The sequence below is a fragment of the Melanotaenia boesemani genome, chromosome 22, assembly GCF_017639745.1.
Source record: "Melanotaenia boesemani isolate fMelBoe1 chromosome 22, fMelBoe1.pri, whole genome shotgun sequence".
Taxonomy (NCBI): domain Eukaryota; kingdom Metazoa; phylum Chordata; class Actinopteri; order Atheriniformes; family Melanotaeniidae; genus Melanotaenia; species Melanotaenia boesemani.
In genome coordinates this window covers 5743519-5755786 of record NC_055703.1, presented here as the reverse complement: position 1 = coordinate 5755786, position 12268 = coordinate 5743519, and the positions used below count along the sequence as shown (strand labels likewise).

General features: G+C 41.2%; 1 protein-coding gene across 5 annotated transcripts in view; it reads left to right on the top strand.

Moving 5' to 3' along the window:
* The window catches only part of disp1 (dispatched homolog 1 (Drosophila)), a 102204-nt gene that overhangs the window by 23769 nt on the left and 66167 nt on the right, over positions 1–12268 (top strand). For 4 of the 5 annotated variants that reach the window (XM_041975253.1, XM_041975256.1, XM_041975252.1 and 1 more), the window contains exon 3: positions 2795–2872. The exons of the other annotated variant lie outside the window; for it this stretch is intronic. The gene's annotated coding sequence lies outside the window, so the exon portion shown is untranslated. The remainder of the gene's footprint in view (positions 1–2794; positions 2873–12268) is intronic. 5 annotated transcript variants of the gene reach the window in all.

Here is a 12268-nt window from a genome sequence, read left to right as displayed (position 1 = left end):
CCGCTAAAGCAAATAACGGCTTAGAGGGGAAGGATTCTGCCACTGAATCAACAGATTGTTTATATCTTTGCAGGCTCAAAGGGAACGTTTTCAAAATTGTGGAAAGGTTGGGATTCGGAGAATATCTCCTTTCACCACATGACTGCAGTTTTTGATAAAAACTCTTCTGAAACTGTGATTTTTCATAAGCTTAGGTTCCTTGCTTTTATAAAGGAGTTTTTCTTTGAGAGGGAGATTACTGGACTCGAATCCTCTGAACCTGAGTGACTTATTTGGAAATGAGAGCAGACTGTGACTCGAGCCATTGCATTAATTGTGTGTGCATGATTGGCCCCAGCCTACAAACAAATTGAGGTAGATGGGAGATGGTTGTATGTGAATTAATTAAGGTCAAACTGGGCGCAAATCAGCATGAAAGCTTTTTCCACTCCAACACACTTGTCACATGTTTGTGGTAAGCTTCATGGAGGAAGTTTGAGGGATAATGTCCAAGAATAAAACCCCAAAAATGCTTAATCTAGATTTATCTTGATATTCCTTATACCATATTTATTTCCTTGACCACTGTTTTGTACCACAGGCGCCATTTTGTCCTATTTAATCTACATACTGATTACTGGTGCTGATCTTTAGGCCAGAAGAAAAAAGTCAAGAAAACGTATGCCTGTTTGCTGATTCCGGGATTACAGTAAACTTGTTTTTCAGGATTGCAGCTTCACATACTGAGTAAGACGATGCACAAAACAGCCACTTCATTAGGTCCATCTTGTCATTACCAGGTTGGAGCCCATTTTCCTTCAGAACTGACTTAATTCTTGGTGTCATAGATTCAACAAGGTGTTGGAAACATTCCTCAGAGATTTTGCTCCATATCAACATGACAGCATCACACAGCTGCTGCAGGTTTGTCGGCTGCATCCATGATGAGAATCTCCTGTTCCACCACATCCCAAAGCTGCTCTACTGGTGTATAGTTGGAGTCCAGTGAACTCATTGTCATGTTCTAGAAAGCAGATGGAGATGATCTGAGCTTTGTGACATGGTGCATTATCCTGCTGGAAGTAGCATCAGAAGATGCTCCACTGTGGTCATAAAGGGATGGACATGGTCAGCAGCAATACTCAGGTAGGCTGTGCTGGTTAAACCCAGCCATGCTGGTACTAAGGGGCACAAAAAAGGCCAAGAAAATATCCCCCACACCATTACACCACCACCAGCCTACACTGTTGATCCAAGGCAGGATGGATCCATATTTTCATGATGTTTCCACTAAATTCTGAGCCTAACATCTGAATGTGGAGCTGAATGGAGACTCATCAGACCAGCAACGTTTCTCCATCTTCTATTGTCCAGTGTTGGTGAGTGTGTGTGAATTGTAGCCTCAGTTTCATGTTCTTAGCTGACAGGAGACACCCGGTGTGGTCTTCTGCTGCTGTAGCCCATCTGCTTCAAGGTTGGATGTGTTGTGTGTTCAGAGATGCTGTTCTGCAGACCTTGGTTGGAACCAGTGTTTGTTGATGTCAGTGACCTCTGACATCAACAAAACATTGTGGTCCAGACAACTGCTGCTCACTGGATATTTTCTCTTCTTCAGACCATTCTCTGTAAACCCTAGAGATGGTTGTGTGTAAAGATCCCAGTAGATCAGCACTTTCTGAAATACTCAGACCAACAACTATGCCACGTTCAAAGTAACTTAAATCTCCGTTCTTCCTGATTCTGATGCTCAGTTTGAGCTTCATTAAACATCTTGACTACGTCTACATGACTAAATACATTGAGTTGCTTCCATGCGATTGGCTGATTAGATAAAAGCAACTGAACAAGTGAACCTAATAAAGTAGCCAGTGTGTATATGAGTTGTAAAAACATTGTTTTTCTGAACAAAGAAGGTATTTCCAGGCTAGTATTATTTATTTGGGATTCAGGACTTTTGTTTGTCAAGATTGAAAATAGTTTTCACACTGAGGCAGCTCTCAGTGGGATTTCTTCTTGGTAGAAATGCTTTTCCCTTTCTGGTTTGAATAATTTAGTTGCCTACACCTAAACTAAGACAGAGCGGCTGGAAAGAAATTTAAACCTTTTTTCTGGGTTAAATGGATCCCTCTGACCTGAGGTCATAGCTCTAAATTGGGTAAAAGTTCCTCCCTTTTCTCATCTGTCCATATTTAATCTATAAACTATGGTTACCACTCTCTGCATCTTCTCCCAATCGACACACACCTTAGTAATTGGTGATGTGGACCATATGTTGGGATTCAATGAGCTTCTGTTCTGGAGAGCCGTTAGACGTAGTAAAGGACATATCATAACCTTGTTATAGGCCTACCTGTCCCTTCCGGGACTGGCGTCGCAGGCAGGACTATAAAGTCCTGTTTTCCTTCTTCAGACCTTCCCGTCTCTTTATATCTGTCAAATCATCACCTAGAGCCACAGACACGCAGGGTGAAGATCTGTCAGTGTGGGTAATCTTCACCATTAAGTGACCTCCTTGGACCTTTTTCAGATCCGGCACTGGTTTGACCTCTCAGCTGGAGGGGTCGGATAGGAAAATGCTTGCAGATTTAGTGAATATTTGTGTGTAGTGTTGATTTTTGAATGTCTTTCTGCTGTATTATCTGACATCTCCTTTAGTAGAGAAGTTTGTGATGTGCATGCTGTTGAAATGCCAGTTTAATTTTTTAACCAGTTGAATAACATTTTCGTCATCAAGTTTTAGTTTTAACTGTGATTGAAATATACACTGGAAAAATAAAAAATGACAGATGAACATTGTCTTTGTTTCTTTCCACAGATTTATCCATTTTTGTAAAGGCTTGGATCATCGGATTGCATGAATAGATGCAGAGCGTGGTTCGTAGTCATCCTGCAGGTAAGACATGAACAAAGACGTAACGCACAACAATAGCTTCACGCTTTCCTTCCCACGTCTGTCAGACATTGAGAAATTGTTTGTAAACAGGCAACTGTACGTCATTTCTGTTGGCAGGATGGAGCTGGAGAAGCCACCCTAATTGATAAAGGACTTAAAAGATAGGTGGTGCAGTGTTTTATCTAGTATGGGTGATGGACACCATCACTACATTCCTCATTGTAAGAGTGTCAGATAAAATGCAGATATTTCTGTTTGCATGATGCAACATTTTTTCTAAAACACTCTTTGCCTGCTGGTAGAAGTGTGCTCACCTGTGTGGACAGAGGATTGTAAACACGGGGCGATGTAGAGACATGACATGCAGTCATGTAAGTGAAATAAATACCATCAGGCTGTTAAGTTTTTCAATTAAAAGACGAAGTTTCTGGTTGTACATAGATAAACTGGTTGAACTGGAAGTCATTCAGCTGCACAAAGAAAGAATATCCAGGATTTCCTAAACTCCACTATGAACATTGCAGTGATTGTTTACCCAGTTCAGAAAGCATGACTTTATGGCTTTATTCATGAACAACAAAAGAGCTCTTTAGTATCGAGGAATAAAACAAGTTAAGCCTCGTATTCAGCCTGTTAGTTGAATACAGTTGATCTTTTAGTGGGATTTGACAGGTTCCTTTTTTTTTTATTTTAACGTCTTGAAATTATCATATGAACAACCCTTTGAAAGCATTTATTATGATCTCGATGCTTTATGTGCTGGAAAAGTCGGTCCCCTTTCATCAGTGTCCCTTAATCACAAGCAGCCTAATAAAGAAAGCGTGTACAGAGTAAAGAACCTGGTTGCTTGTCCTCTTCCTTTCCCCAGGCCTTCGTCTGGCGAGTCTAGACAAGCCTGCAGTAAAAGGTGAGGGTTTTTGTTCTTCACCTCGCTACAGCTGGGTCACTAAGCCAGTTAAAGGTGTTTACCTACGGCTCACAATGACTTGGCTCTGTGAAGGGAAAAAAATACATGTCCAATATACTTGTATGTGCAAATTGAGGATAATTTTCTATGAAAACATTTCAGGTGATTTGTGGTTATAGCAACGTGCGGTGGCGTATGACTGTTCACTAATTATCCCCACCAAGAAAAACAGCATCAACAGTTCAGCGTGATCTGTGTCCTATTACTTTGTCCAACTCATGACGTCATGTTTAGACCTAAATCAGAGCTCGGGCCGCAGTACAGCCTTTCACACACAGGTAATCACCAGCACACACACTTCTCTCACTTAACCCAGTCGGCCTAAACTCAGTCTGTCTTTCTGCAACATTCGGGCTCAATCTGGACGCTGGTCTGTGCACCTTCCTCTGTCCTCCACATCAGTTTTCTTGTCAATATATAGGATGAGAACCCAATACAGGTGTGTACGTTAAGTAATAAATCTGTATTTATGAGCGTGCTGCGATGCATTTATTAGCTTGTGTGATCACCGTGTGCATAATCACTGATAAATTTGGAGAAGAGAAATAGAGGAGCAGCTGTGGCTGCTCTTTAGCACCGACAGAGTCTGTTGTTGATTGTGCTGGACTGGATGTTTCAGTGCTGCCCAGCTGCTTGGACTCTCCTTTGAACAGACTTCACAGCTTGTTGAAAAGCGTTTTCCAGCCCTGAAGGGAGGGAACATCATCCTGGTCATAAAGTTAAAATCTATACAATAATTACTGATCATCATTTAGGGGGAAAAAAACAAAAACAATACACTGTTTGCATGGCGGAACTAATGAGGGAGTAGTTGATTAAATAAAGAGTTAATATTAACGTAATAAATTATATAGATATTTGCAGCTTTTATCAGAATTATTACTTTTTATTTCTTGCAAAGCAGCTGGTTGAAATGAAAAGTTTAAATCTTGCAATCAGTGCAACACGGCATATAATAGATGCTTTAGTGACCATTAAAGTTTTTTTCATTTAATTATCATTTCATTTTCATTAAAAATGTGGGAATATGTTATTTGGTTAAAGAAAAACAACTAGTTGTGAAGTGCTGTTTCTCAGCCTTGGGACGATGCAGGGCAAGAACTTCTCTACATAATATATGTCACTGTGCCGTCAAAACAAGTCATAAATTCATATTTTTCAGGTCATAAAGTTGTATAGTGCTACTTTTCCTTCTACAACTTTATGTCCTCCAGTTGGTGGAAGTGGAGAACAGATGGCCAAACCGTGCCAAAAATGGCCTTTTTGGAGATCTTGCCTGAACCATCTGTACGAAACCCTCTAATTTTGTTCTGCTTTACTTTATGAGAGCTGGCCTTTGCAGAGATAATATTTACATACTATGATTTATTTGAGATTTAGAGCTACAGCTGCATCATTCCAAAGAGAAATTCATATTCATTCTGAAAGTTTTTCTTTTTCTTTTAGGCAAGTTTCTACATCAGTTTCAGACAACAGCAAACATGGCGTCGAAGGAGGAGATCATGTACACTCAGAAAGAGACATTAAAAGAGGCGGTGCTTTGTGTGTCCATTAAATACATTGCAGCTTCATCTTTGTTTCTTTTATGTGTCACACATCAACTGTACTGCTCAACACTGCCCCCACAGTTTTTATGGTAGTTTTTATAGCAGGGATCCCCAATGCCAGTTCTGTCCTGCAGACTTTCGATGTATTCCTGCTGCAACGCACTTGACTCAAATTATTGGCTCAACAGCAGACTTGTGCAGAGCTTATTAGAGATCCATTTAATTTGAATCAGGTGTGTTGCAGCAGGGAAACATCTAATACCTTGCAGGATAGCGGGTCTTGAGGACCAGGGTTGGAGATCACTGGTGTAAAGCATTAGGGTTTGGGCAATTGTGTCGTTGGGTTATAAAGAAAAGCTGCGTCTATGTTGTTTACATAGTCAGAAAAAGGGTGGAAGAGCGCCAGTTTCAGATCCCCAGAACGCTGGTTATGTGTGGACTAAATGTCCAAATGATAAACAACTGTTTCAGAATCACCTAATCTCATCCCTGACTGGATAGAGATTATGACTCCAGTAGTATTCAAATAGACCTTGTAGTTGGAGAGAGATACTCATTTCATCATGGCTACACAATCCTCGAGCAAAGACCTATAAATAGGCACAGGGCTCAAAGGGTTAAAAGATCTGGGCTTCACAGCTTGTTACCACACCTAGGTCTAGTGAGGTCCATACCTTGATCGGTCAGTGCTGTTTTGGCATCTACAGGTAGTTTTTCTCAATATTAGGCAAATGGTCTTAATGTTATGGCTGTATTGTTTTCTATTGAAGGAAATTATGTTGCAATCTACAACCCTGATCTACTGTAATCTGTTACTGAAAAGCTTGAGTTGTTTCAAATATCATATTGATGTTTCATCACCATTAAAATAGTCACATTTTTCAGTCCAGTTTCTCAGATGAATTTATCTAATTGTGAAAATATAGTCGCCAAGTTCACCAATCAGCTGCTAAATGATTGAAGACCCCGAGGAAGAAAAATCATTTACGCAGGGTTTTAAGCTTGCTTGCTTAAAGAATTCTCCCTGTAACCAGTGACTGATTCACCCTCCCTGCTCGCCACTACCAGCTGTGTTGACCATCTCGTGCATGGGAACCCTTGATTACTGGGGTGACTGTACTTTTGAGGCTGAGCCTGGCAGCCAGTTCATTGAGCCTCCCTCGGCCAGCACGCACACAAACCAGATTTCCTCACTTTGATCGTGGAGGGTTGTAAATGACTGCTGCTCCATCACCCAAGGCCTCAGGTTATCCACCAGGCTTTATTAGCCTAATGAATGGTTCGGGGATGTTTATCTATGCCGCAGTTAGTCCATTTTGAAGACGCCCGGGGCAGCCAGCTCATGTCCAACGAGCACATGCTGGCAGACAATTGCATGTTGTGAGCTTCATTAGAAGCTTCAACTCCAATGGCTGCAGACAATGTCTTCGTTAAAGTTTATGATTTGTTGATTTTAATAATCTGTTGTGTTTCTAGATGTGATTGTTAGGGAGTTTTTGGGGGAAAAGCACCACTCTTTGCTATAATAAAATACAGGTGTCGTGAAATGACATCAGTTGGAAGTGGCTCTCGAGACAAAAATAATAGAATTTTCTTGAAAAACGTCCACTATGTGATGTAGGGTTAACCTTGCCCTATGTTATGTAAAAACATATTAATATTGATGGGTCATAAATTCAATAAAAAACTGCTTGTATTAAAGTATTTTGGACTGTTTAGAAGAAGTCTTGGTAAGTGATCAATAACAGATGCTTTTAAGAATTGCTGTCTTGGTTTTTTGGAGATTAGAGATCAGTTTTAGGTGGTGTTGCCATCAAGGTTGGATGAATGAATCAGTTAGCAGTGTTTCCTTTAGCCAATCAAGGTAAAGTCCAGTCTTTCACAGTAAACAGATTGTTATTAGTGCTCTATTTGAACTGTGTAGTCTGTCCCTACATACTACATTAGTGTGTGGTCAGCTGTGAATGGTTTACATGCCTCAAAGGAAAAAGACCAAACTCTAATTACCCGCACTGTATCACGGACATATCTGAGCATTTCCTGCATGTTATGTAACAGCATTAAAAATGTCAGACAAAATCCACCTGGCTTTACTTTCATGTGGTTATTAGAGGAAAAATATACAGTTTGTTTGTTGGCTGGAATTTTAATGAAGCAGAGGGACTTATCTCCAGCACAGATGGACTCATACCAGATGTTGTGTGCTGTCAAGTTTGTCTCGAAAGATACAAAGTGTATTGCAGATTTCTGTCTTTACTTGCTTTATTAAAGCAAAGGGTTGACATTCTTGGGGTAGGTCTACTCTATGGGGAACATACAGTAATGTGCAGACATTCATAGTCCCCAAAGGTCAAAGCCTACAGTTCCATTCAGGAACCTGAGGTGATATTAGGAATTGGCATTTAGAGCTGCTCCTCCACATCGAGAGCCAGATGAGGTGGCTCAGGCATCTGGTAAGGATGCCTCCTGGACGCCTCCCTGGTGAGGTGTTCCGGGCACGTCCCACCGGAAAGAGGAAGACCCAGGACACGCTGGATGGACTACATCTCTCGGCTAGCCAGGGAACGCCACGGGATCCCCTCAGATGAGCTGGTGAATGTGGCCGGGCAGAGGGAAGTCTGGGTTTCCCTGCTTAGGCAGCTACCCCTGCGACCCGACTCCGGATACTCCGGCAGAAAATGGATGGATGGATGGATGGATGGATGGATGGATGGCATTTAGAGCAAAAATATTTTTCAAAATCAGTGATAGTTATTCAACCATTCTTCAAACACCTCACCCTTGACCCTTGTTCAGTGTTGGCTAAAGCCTCATTTATACACTAAAAACACATTCAGATGGAGCCTTCTTTCTGTCTTCTGCTTCCTTTACGTACATCTTGGTCCGTTTTCAGAGAGCTTACGGATGCATAGCCAGACTGAACAAACATAGTATCACCGGAAGTCGTGGGGGAGTTCTTGCACAGTATAGCTGACATGTGACCAGCGAAAGGAGCAAAGAAGAATAAGAAGCGACATACTCAATAACTGCATAGACATTCTTTCTGAGAATGTACATTATCGTGATCTCCTTCATTGTCGCCTGATTTTTCTCAGAGAATAGAGGAGGCAGCAGTTCATATGAACGTACATTAAAACACGCGGCAGGACCAGCTGGTAAACACAGGGCTGGAGATCAACACAGAGAGATGGTGTGTGACGTCATGCTATCCAGATAAATTCCCAACTCTAGTTCTTCGCATAGCGATTTTCTAATTCCTTTAATCTAGAAATGATTAATTTTAGCATATTGCCCCTTTAATGAATTGGATTGTTCTTGTGCAATATTTCAGCCGTTTAGGAGATGTTTGGGAACTTTTTTGTCTACATTTTGGCATTTTAAATAGTTCTTCATAACTTTCATTACAGGCTTGTGGCTAGCTGAGTGTCTTGTTCGGTTATTGGAATTTGTTGAACAACTGACACATTACCGCCACCACGTGGTGGGAAGCTGCACTGCAACTGAGCCTGTCATGGTTAACTGATTGCTTTTGTCCTCAGCTGCTAAGTTACTTGGTTCTATGACCCTTCACTGCCCTCAAGGCCCACGGGTGCAAAATTGAAAGTTTTTTGCAGCCCCTCTAGGTGGTGCGTAAGGCCTAAGTATAGACTGTGGTCCCCTTGATTAAGAATTACTAATCTAGCTGATCAAAGTTCTAATGATTCAGATAGATGTGGAATCACCTGTAAAATATATTGTCTGAAAGTGGTTGCCTTTTAAAAATGGTCCTTATGGAGGACTTCCCTAGATGTTTCTGTGAAACAAATCATCTGATGATGGGGTTACCGTGACCAGGATGATTGAAAATCTGAACAATAAAAAAAACCTAATGAATCAGTTCTTACCTGACCTTCTGTTTAAAACTAATTTTCCTTAGTTGTATATCAGGGCTTAGGATTAGAGCCTTTTTTATTTTCAATCATCTAAGGTTTGCTTTGAATCGGCTGACTGTTCATTCCCAAGTTTCTATCCGACAGGAAGCTACTCTAATAACCACAGAATGGGAAAGGAAATGTTAAAGTAAAGAAATGCATAGTCACATCCCTTCACATTGATCCAAATTTGAGATCTGTTTGTTGTTATAAGGACTCAGGTTTGTGAGTTTCTTTGTTTTTGCTTTTTGCTAGTTCACTCTAATTGGAAGCTTGACCCAAACATCTGTGTCTGTCACCTTGCTGGCCTTCTCTGCTTGTACAGTACTTTGCAAGTCTTGTGCAACCCCTCATTTCTCAATACATAGCCAGAAAAACAGGAAAAAAATTTTCTTTTGTTAATAATGTGCAAACTTAAATGGAAATGCTGTTTTTAAGGCAAACACAGTGGCGGATCAGTTCTAACAAGCTTGACGAATAATAGTTGTTACAGCCATTATTATTTTTCAAACTAACCCTTCTTTGGATGTTAGCTAACTTTTTTCTGTTGTCTGTCAAGATCACTTCTTCAAAGCGAGCTGGAGTTGTAAGTGCGTGACGTTGTTCGGGGGTTTGGTCAGCTTCCGTAAATTGCACTGTGAAAGCAAAGCAAACCAAAAGCAGTTACAAAAAGTTTTTGAATTCTCCACCTAATCAAACTGAGACCCCAGAACTATCCTGGTGTGAATGCACTGTTAGAAGACCTAAACGAGGCAGCAGAAGGAGGGAGCTTTTAGCTTTGGAAGGACAGAATGTTGTTTAGGCTCTTTCAACCAGTGTCGCGGTGTAACACAAATTCATAAGCCACTTTTGAGCATGAAAACCAACATTGCTCCTAGAAAGCCCCGTGGCCATTGGATCTCTTTTGTTAAGAAGTTGGTAAGTGTGGAGATGAAGCCTCGAGGGACATGTGTATTCATAACATCAGTGCATCTTATTTCTAGTCTGCATTGTCTGGCGTCCTGGATCCTCTTTGCTCTATTGTCTGGTCAGTTCCGCTGGTGGTCTCTCATGCAAACTGGGGGTTTTATCCAGTCTCCTTTTCAAAGGTGCGCTCCTTCTCTTCTTTCTGTGGTCCCCCTCTTAACTATGTACTTGTTTTTGTCCTTGTTGTCTCCTCTCTCTTCCCCTTCTTGTTCTGTTTCCCCATCTTCATCACATCGCAAACATCCCAGCTCAAACCATTACTGGCAGTGTATCAGTCCCACTGCAGAGCTAATCGTGTATTGGGGTTTTATGTGTCAGTGGGGAAGGAAGGACCCTGCTGGCTTGTCAGCGTCTATGACCCCTCAGTCACAATGGACCTTTCTCCCCTCCCACTCATTTCCCTGCCATGCTGGGAAGAGTAAATATTTATCAGCCCCCACAACAATGGCCAGCTTGGGGAAGAAAGACTGACTGGAACTCATGCAAGGCATGTTGGCAGGGCTCATGTAAGTCTGGGCTTAAAGATGGGTTGCAGGAAGATCCTGGTACACTGCCGGTATGTCTGTGTTGTGATTGAGTTCTGTGGCTAAGGAAATGGTAAAATTAAATATAATAATGTTTCTGTTATCTTCTCTCTCATCCTATTTATTGAGGAAAGTGTCTATTAAACATAGGTATTTACCAGATGTTGAGGTGAGGTCCCAACTGTAGTGGCACTACTGAAGAAGTGCTTTACTTCATGGGCAGATAGATTCACATTAAAAATAAACATCAATCAAGAGATGATATCTAGACTTAGCAGCCACTTTATCAGGTTCTTTATGATCAACTGTTTGTTTACACAAATGGTTAATCAGCCAATTACAGGGTAGGAACTCAATGCATTTAGTCATGTATATGTGGTCAAGATGACTTGATGAAGTTTAATCATCATCAAGTGTGGCGGAAATTTTCTTGTCATACTTTGGAGCCCTTACCACCAACATGACCTGGTTTAACCACCACAGCCTACCCGAGTATTGTTGCTGACCATGTCCATCCCTTTATGACCACAGTGTAGCATCTTCTGATGCTCCTTCCAGCAGGATAATGCACCATGTCACAAAGCTCAGATCATCTCCACCTGCTTTCTAGAACATGACGATGAGTTTACTGGACTCCAACGACCTCCACAGCCACCAGATCTCAGTCCAGTAGAGCAGCTTTGGGATGTGGTGGAACGGGAGATTGTCATCATGGATGCAGCCGACAAACCTGCAGCAACTGTGTGATGCTGTCATGTCAATATGGAGCAAAACCTCTGAGGAATGTTTCCAACCCTATCCATTTTAATTGATTTAAATTAAAAGCACAAAGACTAAACTGACACTGTTCTTATTTTTTTGTACAGAAATGTTGGATCTTGATCAATGCTATGGTTAGGCCTTTGTATAAAATTTAGATTTTGAAGTAGGAATGTCACATTTAAGAAGACTTGAGAACAGTAGAAAGAGACGTGGTCAGCACAGTCAGAAATGCTCCTCTGCAAGTGAAGGCTTGCAGAGCAGTTTAGCTGAGAGATGCAGTCTGACAGTTTGAGCTCAGCCTGTTGTAATACTGTGTGACAGAATCATCAGTTCAGTGTAACTTACTCTTATATGAAGACATCTTTAGGGCATTACTTTTAGATTTCCGGCTTTATTTTGTCCCCTCTATTTCCCACATATTTTCTTTTTGTCTCTGTTAATTAGAGCACACAGCCTGTGAATCAGCACATTTTATGAAGGCAGCAACCAAATCAAATCATTATCATTTTGCTTGCTGCTGCGATGTGCTTCTTCATAGGTCCGTTAATTGGCCCAATAAGATTTGTCTTGGCTGAGGTCTGTGATAGAACTCTTATATGTCAGATACAGTGTGAAATTGTGCAGTGGGGTGCAGGCCTGGCAAGAATAAGATTGGAGCTCGCCAGAAAATAGCAAGTTTATAAGAACTTAACTTGCACACTGTGGTTTTAAGGATTTCT